The following is a 9,968-nucleotide window of genomic DNA, read 5'->3' on the forward strand; positions in this document are numbered from 1 at the left end:
AAACTACAGATTTCCTTCTGTGTCCAGCATACTTTAGAATACAAATTATCCACAACCCTTAATTATGAAAATATTGATCCGCAATGGTAAGACCCTAAAGTAAATGTTTGAAATTAAATTTCTCACCTAAGGGGAATGCATATCTGATGATGCTGCTGTACTATGATGAAGTTCAATGTTACATTGCCACCCTGTATGTACTTGAAAGAAAATTTAAAAAACAAGCCTTCACTCAAAATTAAGGTCAAACAATTGTTTAAAAAAAAATTAACTAAATAACCAGGAGAGTGTTTTATTTAAAATATGACTGCAGATAAAATCAGTATGTGTAAAAATTGTGTGTTAATTTATGCCCTTTTTCAGACCAGAGAATCTGTTTTTCAAGATCATAAAATATCCAATATCCATTCAGACAACTGGATTTTGGGGTTTGACGTTGATCAAACTTGCAAATGAAACCACAAAATAAGATGAGATTTTCACAAATCTACACCCCGACAAAGTTGTTACAAGGCATTTAAAATAAGTACAATACAGGATTATGTGAGTGAGAATTCTTGTGATCATCTTTCTTTGTGTAATTTTTTTCCAAATCCTTATGTGACAATTTCCACTGACTCATTTCCTTTACAAGGTCACGTATGTTCAGTTCATTTTTTTTCAATTCTATTTCATATTAGACATTAAGACTTTACCGAAATTCATTACGGCATATATTGAAAGACAGTAAACATATAAATATATTTTTAAATTGTTAAGGAAATTAAGTGTACACGTAATTAATATTACTAGGCAAATTTACATTGTCCAGGTTAGCTGAATTCAAGAAACAGTAAACACCTTAAAAGATTTCCGTTGGTATGAATTATTGTGGTCATGATCAATTTAGCAAGTACGTTTCCACACGATTAATAACACATTTTTCTAGGTTTACTTTTCGAAGCAATCATTTGTACTACAAATGCAGCTCAGAGGCCACTATAAGTACATTTCTGCAAAATAAACCATACAACAATTTTCTATTAACCATGTTAGGTTACGGTTAAAAATAATTAACAAACAGCACAAGCAGGGTATACTTGTAGATCATTACTCTAATGCCAGCATTTAGTGTAATTAACTTAACCTCCATCAGAGCACAGGTAAGTACCCAGTTTATTGGACAGTAATACAGTGCAGTGAAATCCATCAAGTTGTGATGAAAGGTGATGCCTGGGATCTTATGATAATAACACTGGCATAACTTTCCTTTGTTCTCAGTCAGATGTCACTGACAACAGTCTCTGTCTCCCTCTTCCCAGCATAGTTTAAAATGTCAATGATCTTCAATGACATCAGTACTGATGTGTCTACAATGAGTGGAATTCATTGTTCAGCGACATTTTAAAAAAAAAAGTATTTCATGCCTCTATTTTAAAATTCCTATCTTTGTTTTCAAATCTCTCCATGGCCTTGCCCCTCACTATCTCTAACCTCCTTCAGCTTTGAGACCTCTGTACTCCCCCAATTCTTGCCTCTTGCACATCCCTGATTTTAATCGCTCCACCATTGGCAGCTTAGGCCCTTAGCTATAGAATTCCCTCCCAAAACCCCTCGGCCTCTCTCTCCTTTAAGATGCTCCTTAAAACCTACCTCTTTGACCAAGCCTGTCCTAATATCTCTCTATGTGGCTTTGCTTTAGAGAAAATTCCCTGTCATAAGAAGCACTTCACCACCACCTTATAATGAGACACACCTCATGTCAAATTCTGTCAAGCATTATCAATAATGTATTAAAATAACAATAAATCTAGTTGTGCAAACACAACTCTAATAATTTTTTGTGGTATGTGATATTTGTATTATGATACATGACATCCACATTTAATTTTATAAAATCTCATGACAGAACATATGTGTGGCTGGGGCAGTCTGTCTGTACCATACTGCTCTCAAAGATAGATTAGATTCCAATACCTCATACACATGAGCAATGCTTAAGGGAATGAACCAATATGAGTTTTTAAAAAAGAACACTGTCTGGCAAAAGCAGCAAAGTTCACTTGTTTTTCATATATACTGATTGAATTTGAGTAGGAGACAAATGCCCAATGTGTGTGAACTTTCTTCTGGATCAAGTAGAAATCTACCACTAATATTCTGGCAATTGCAGATCCCAAATCCTTCCTCCAATTGCCTGTATAAACTCAGAATTCAATTATTGACCCAGTCCCATCTCTCTCAGGTAGATTTTTGTGCTCGGAATTAACCTCTTCTTAATTCCTCCTGGGTAAGTTTCATACTGGAGCAAGTTCAGAAGGGACTTATCTATAACCATTGACTGAATTCATGGCTGTATTTGTTCAGATTCTACAAAAAACAAAAAATACAGAGTAGATCTCAGTAAGGATTTTTTTTTCAAAAAACGCTTAAAAAATGGCAATAAAATATCAGAAAAATTACTTTGTCCTGCTATGCCTAAAAATTTGGTCATAATTTGAAGAACCCTTCTGAGCAAGCGCAATTGCAGGGAACTCTCATACAAGGCTCTGTAACTTGGGGGACGGAGCCACTATTACGGGCAGAGATGCTTTCGGTTGGAGCGATCGATATACGATCATAAAAGATCAAGGAGATTTGGGCGTATTGTACCTGCACGCAAACTCTCTTACGCCTCAAATTACGCAATCTTTTAGGCCGCATATTTGATTTGCGCCCCAGCTACATGTGTATGGGGGCACAAATACGCAGGAAATTATAGGCCCACGTGTTCATTATGTTCCCCATTTCTTTTCAGGTCCCGCTGGTTATTTAGTTGCTTAGGCTTCTCAAGGTGACAGCTTTAACATGCAGCCTTCATTTCTACTCTTCATTCCACCCTTGGTGATAGCTAGTACATTTTATCTGGTCTCTTTTCATTGGTGGGCTAAGTCACAAAGTCACAGTGAACTCATACTATCACAATCAACAACCGGTTATACAGTAATGATATGGGATTTAGATGTTGAGGGACAGAGACAGATAGAGTTAGACTACTCCATACTGTGGTCCTTTTCATTTAGCAGCCTCGGTAAACAACTGAAAAAACTCAGCCGTGGCAGGCAAGTTCTAATATCAGATAGTTCTTTTATTTATTTGAAATGCCTGAAAGGGTGACGGAGGCAGATTCAATCGTGGCTTTCAAGAGGGAATTGGATAAGTCCTTGAAGGGAAAAATTTGCAGGACTACTGGGAAAGGGCAGGGGAGTGGGACTAGCTGGATTGCTCTTGCAGAGAGCCGGCATGGGCTCGATGGGCCGAATAGCTTCCTTCTGTGCTGTAATCATTCTATGATTCTATAACACTCTAGTTATAGTAAACTTCAGTGTACTGAATCCTTTTGGTATCCATGAAAAGCCTTACAAACTGCATGAATTTAATCTGCAAAACCAGGGGTTATTGGTAAAGGAATTGTAGTCAAGCACGTACAGATGTTAGTGCCTCAAGTTACCACTCTTTTGGACACAACAAAGTTCAAACTTATTTACACAGACATAGGATATAGACAGACTGGTGAAATGGTCAGACACATGGCAGATGAAATTTAACACAGAAGTGTGAAGTGATGCATTTTGGTAGGAAGAATGAGGAGAGGGAATATAAACTAACTGGTACAATTTTAAAGGGGGTGCAGGAACAGGGAGACCTGATGATGTATGTACACAAATCTTTCAAGGTGGCAAGACAAGTTGACCAGACTCTTAAAAAAGCATATGGGATCCTGGGTTTTATTAATAGAGGCATAGAGAACAAAAGCAAGGAAGTTATGCTAATCCTTTATAAAACACTGGATAGGCCTCAGCTGGAGTATTGTGTTCCATTCTGGGCACCAGACTATTAGAAGGATGTCAAGGCCTTAGAAAGGGTGCAGAAGAGATTTACTAGAGTGGTACCAGGGATGACGGACTTCAGTTATATAGAGAGATTGGAGAATTGGGGTTGTTCTCCTTAGAACAGAGAAGGTTAAGGGGAGATTTGATAGAGGTGTTCAAGATCATGAACGGTTTTGATAGAGTAAATAAGGAGAAACAGTTTCCAGTGGCAGAAGGGTTAGTAACCAGAAGACACAGATTTAAGGTGATCAGCAAAATAACCAGAGGCGACATGAGGAAACTTTTTTTTTTAAACGCAGCGAGTTGTAATGGCCTGGAATTCACTGCCTGAAAGGGTGGTGGAAGCAGGTTCAATACTAACTTTCAAAAGGGAATTAGATAAATACTTGAAGGGAAAACATTTACAGAGCTATGGGAAAAGAGCAGGGGAATGGGACTAATTGGATAGCTCTTTCGAAGAGCCAGCACAGGCACTTTGGGCCAAATGGCCTCCTCCTGTGCTGTACCTACTATAATCCTTATTTCTTTAAGTGAATTGCTACAACCATTAGTATAGAGTGAATCAGGTGTCTGGCACTGCAATATGCACAATCTAGTGGGTATTGTTCATTTTATTTGTGAAGTAAACAAACATACACATATCTCCAGTCAAAAATTCTTTCATAAGCTTTAACTTATAGATGAGAATTTACTGTACAAACAACGCTTAAGCTTAATCTCCAGAAAGCAGTCCAGTCCACAGAGTATTTTTTATTGGTTAACTATTACCCACCAATGAGACAGCAGGACTCCTCCCTGTATCCAAGCAGCGAGGAAACAATGTCAAGAGAACATCCCAACTGATCTCCAAGCTCTTAACTGTATTACAGAAGACAGTTGATCCCTGTTAAGTAACTAACTGATCTGCCACTATTTCTCTCCCATTAGAAATGTACAGTTGAGGCATTAATATGCTGTATGATGACACAAAGAAATGCTTTCACATTTTTTCAGTTTAATTTTCTTGTATTTTTAAGGAAAATAATTTGAAAAGGCAACATTGCTTATGAAGCATATGTGCCAAACTCATGTAGAAACTGGCCTGGCAGTTAAACACAGGGTTCGTTTTACAGTAATGCACAGCAATATTATCCCGTTAACAGCAATAAATACAAAATATAAACACATCAGCTTTGTATATACAGAATGGACTGTATAATTAACTTGAAAAGCATTCAGGTTAACATTATTATGGAAATAGAGATAGTATAATTATATTTTTTGTTTTAACAGACATAGGAAAAGTGATAATTGAGAGATTTACCGATCAAGTGGTCTATTATTTTAAGTGCATTTTCTTTTACACTCAGATCTGTTACAATTATACCAACATTGGCCCGGATTTTGCGCTGAGCAGCGAACGAACGGCTCTTGCCGCTCGTTAGATTTAAACTTACCCACAAACTATCCACAGGCTTTTGGGCGCCAACTTCCTGCAATGGGGAGCGAAAAAAAAGTGCAGCATCCCCTCCTGGGCATCTGTGGGCTGTGTGAGCAGGGCAAGGAACTGTGTATCCCCTTAACCAAACTGAATGAAGCATCATTAACAAGCCACACAAAGAACCAGGAAGCATTAGTTAGAATAGTAAATTCAATGTAAAATCAGTTACAGAAAGTGAAATCAAGAAAGGGTAAGAAATATTGAATCAAAAGACGGAGATAAAAGAGACAAAGAGAAAGTAAAAAAAAAATATTTTTTCCTTTTTATATGTCCAACAAATCAATTTTGAAGGAATAAGTTTCCATACTTCTAAAAGTAAATTTTCAGTGCCAGAAAGGTTGTTTGGCAGTTAAGACTTACCACGCTGTTAAAAGAAACTGGACATACCTTTTCCTGGTGAAAATAATTCATTTCCAGCTGGGCAATGCAGCAACTTCGCGCCGTTGCTGCCATTTGAACGGGGAGCCAGTCAGCGAGCTGTCCTTCCCGCACAGCTTTCAAAGGAGCAGGACATCTGGTAGAGCAACTTCCAGATTTCCATGTTCGACTATGCATCTGCACTCGCTGGAAATTGCTCCTCCATTTGTCCTGAAATAACAGTGAGCCCTGTTAGGATTTTTTTTTAAGATCTGTGAAATACTCCCATTGAAAGCAAATGTTGCCCAGGCAGCTAATTCCTTTCAAAAGGAAGGATAAGTATCCAGTTAACAACTGTATGAATGTTATATGGATATGCACAAAGGCAAATGATCAAACACTCTGGAATTTTATGGTTCAGGCGCTGCTGGGACCTAAAAACTTTAGCAAGGAGTCTACCATCCTTTTTCGTAACATTAAATTTAACCAGCATTTGGATTCCAATAAACAGTTTAAACACATGCACATAGCTACCAACTCCATCCCTCTCCTGGTCACTGTCTGAGGCTGAACCAGACCGTTGGCAACCTTGACGTCCTATTTGACTGTGATATGAGCTTCCGATCACATATCCGCTCTATCACCAAGACTGCCTACTTCCACCTCCGTAACATCGCCCGTGTCAGCCCTATCTCAGCTCATCTGCTGCTGAAACCCTCATCCATGCCTATGTTACCTCTGGACTTGACTAATCCATTGCTCTCCGGGCCAGCCTCCCATCTTCCACCCTCCATAAACTTGAGCTCATCCAAAATTCTGCTGCCTGTATCCTAACTCGCACCAAGTCCCGTTCACTCATCACGCCCGTGCTTGCTGACCTACATTGGCTCCTGGTCCGGCAACGCCCCGGTTTTAAATTTCTCATCCTTGTTTTCAAATCCCTCCATATCTCTGTAACCTCCAACCCTCCGAGATCTCTGCACTCCTCCAATTCTGGCCTCCTGCACATCCCCAATTTTAATCGCTCCAACATTGGCTGCTGTGCCTTCAGCTGCCTAGGCCCTAAGCTCTGGAATTCCCTCCCTAAACCTCTCTCTCCTCCTTTAAGATGCTCTTAAAAACCTACCTCTTTGACCAAGCTTTTGGTCACCTGTCCTAATATCTCCTTGTCAAATTTTGCTTGATAATGCTCCTGTGAAGCGCCTTGGGACTTTTCAAACTATGTTAAAGGCGCTATATAATTGCAAGTTGTTGTCGTGTATTTTTATAGGGTCAATTAACAAAGAAATCACACAGATTGAAAATGTTGGTGGTTGGCTATCTTACCATATGATTTCTGCACTCCCGATACAACCAGCTTCAACCTGTTCTCTCTGGTTAAAGTATTTAAGGGGAGCTTGTCGATTGCCATTGAAACAGCCAGACAGGAGAAAATGATCCCAAAACATTCTTAAGCCAGTAGGTCTTACACAGCTGGCTGCAAGCCAAATGCAGAATTGCTGGGACTTGCTAAGGCTACCGGCAAGGACCTGTTTTTCCCTGCAGTTGCTGATTTTACCAAGCCCTGACAGTTTTGTAGCCAGCTGCCGGAGATATGTGCTTCCCGGCACTGACTAGCGTGGGTCTTGCACAAAGTAAAAGCAGCTATAAAGCAACATTACCAGTTTGCTGGATAATACACAAGAAACAGCTGTTGGTTATTTACAGTAATTAAGCATAAATTGGAATGAGTCACTATGAGTAATCATTTCAAAGAAGTTTATTTCCTCTAAGATCGAAACACAAACTTTTTCACATTTACTGTACCTACAACTCACCAGGTCACTTATTCGATTAGTGTATTTGTATATGACTAGCCCTGAACCTTGAACTGTCAAAGATGTTAGCATATAAACATGATGTGGAGATGCCAGTGATGGACTGGGGTGGACAAATGTAAGGAATCTCAACACCAGGTTATAACCTGGAGTTGTAAGACTCCTAGCATATAAACCACCACCTTTGTGGTAATCCTTTAATCCATTCTTATTGGTTTAACACTCCTACAGCCCTTGCTTTCTCACATGTTTAGTTTCCAACTTTCAATTCACCTGCTCTCCTTCCAATTTCAACCACGTTATCAAGACATGAATGTAAATGCAATAAGTGATCTTCTGAGTTGTACCAACATTTTGTTATGCTGTTGCAGCTACAATGGCCTGATTTTTCATTGAAGAATGTCACTGAAATACAAGATACACAAGTAGTACACCAATTCTATGTGTTGACTGTGCTGTATGTTATAAAAATTAATATTTTACAAAGATACAAATGATCCATTATTAATGGAATAACTCAATAACTTGAATCCTGATAATCTTAATGATGGAGGGAGTGGGCATTAATGTTTGGTTGAGGCCTGCAGAGGATAAGCCAAACGATGATGGTTTGATAGTTATGTCATAATTTATTTACTATTGGACATACCAGCTTGTTTTACACTGGAAGAGGAATCCTCCGACTGATTAAACGCTTGCCCTTTAAATCAGTTCTCTACTCTCACAAAGCATGCTGGAACATTCATTATAACCGACCCTACAGCAAATCAGACTGGTTTGAAGTGACAGAATCAAAACCCTTCTTATGACCAATTGTAACTACATCAAGGTTATGCAGACGCAGACGAAATCTATGCGTCTGGTAATCTGGGTGCTACCAGCACAAGTGGTTCAGGGCAGCTTGCTGCAGCTGTTGTTAGTATTTGAACCTCTGGTGGGTAACTATGGAATTCATGAATAAATCAACAGGAGCCCAAATATCTTGGTCATGAGATTTGTTGAAGTAAAAGCACACATTTTATTTTGTGTCCCACTGCTTACGTTTGCTTATTCACCACTGAAACAGAGGGGTCAACATAAATTCTTCTATCAAGGCAAATATAGCCATCCACAGTTGCTGGCATTTTATTATTACAGCGGCAGCACCTTTGAGAGTTAAAGCATTTTTTCTGTCACAATACATTGTGGGAAATGACTAATTTCTTCGCATAATCATGACTGGGCAGAGTTACTTATGTTTATTACAAATCAGTACAGAAAAAGTTACTGAGGCAGCTCCCTGGACTACCTCAATGCTGTCTATTGTGTTGGGGGTGTGTCTAGGCTTTCCTACATCTGAAAAAGCTCTTACTAAGGAGGAGGTGTCGTCCTTCCGGTCTGGGTTCCCCCCCCCCCCCACCACACACAGTAAAATATTATGTGGAGAAGTCACCTAAAATTACTAACCTAAGACAGTGAGCAACTTAATGCTGGTTATTCAGCGTGTTGTCTTTATTAATCCAGTGGAAAGGAGTGAACATTGGATCAGAGCCTCTCAAACACAGCCAAATTCCTTTCATTTTACTATAGCAAAAAGAACTTTGAAGTGTCACCGTTTTCATAATTTATTTACTAATGGACATTCCAGTTTGGTTTATGCTGGAATATGGAACCTCAGGCTGAATAAAGCACTTAGCTGCACATATTTCAGAATCTCTGCCCACATACTGGAAGATTCATTAGAACCCAACCTTGTAGCAAATTTTGAGATGAGGAGATCAAAATCCTTCTTATGACCATCTGACAGATTCAAAACCTTCTTGGTGACCATGTGATCGAATCAGAACCCTACTCATGACCCATTACCTCCATGGGTAAATGTTCTATTTGATGTAGTACTGAGTCAGAGAGACCACCGAGGTCTTGCATTTGATCCTTAGTCTGTACTAAATCTACTAATCTCAGCAGCAATAGTGGTGGGGTAGTGCTACACTTAACCTCTGTGCTCTTTGGCTAAGCAGGGGAAAAGAATCAGACAGCATGCCCACTTTTGATTACTCTCTGGTAAACCCTATAATGATACTGGTATAATTAGAAGACAGACAGACAGAACTGTGAAAAATTATGTACTATTGCAGCTGCTAAACAGACCATGTACATGTTTTGTTAAGTGTAGGTCTAGTTCTCAAAGATACAATGTTGAAGTGTTGAACTTATGTGAATTTATAAGAAGGATGGATATAAGCTTCTCAAGGGCAACTAGTGATGGGCAATAAATTCCAACTTCGCCATTGACACCCATATCCAGAGAACGAATAAAAAAACATAAGCTGCTTTTATACTATAGCTCATTTAGATTGGATCCTGGAAGAAGTGTCTATAAACTAGCTCCCAACATTAACATTACCAAATTTGGCTCTCTTGTCCTGGTAGCAAAACTATAAGCCTACAAAAAAAATGTTTGTAGTGTACATGCTGGGATAT

The sequence above is a fragment of the Heptranchias perlo genome, chromosome 28 (assembly GCF_035084215.1).
Source record: "Heptranchias perlo isolate sHepPer1 chromosome 28, sHepPer1.hap1, whole genome shotgun sequence".
Lineage (NCBI taxonomy): Eukaryota > Metazoa > Chordata > Chondrichthyes > Hexanchiformes > Hexanchidae > Heptranchias > Heptranchias perlo.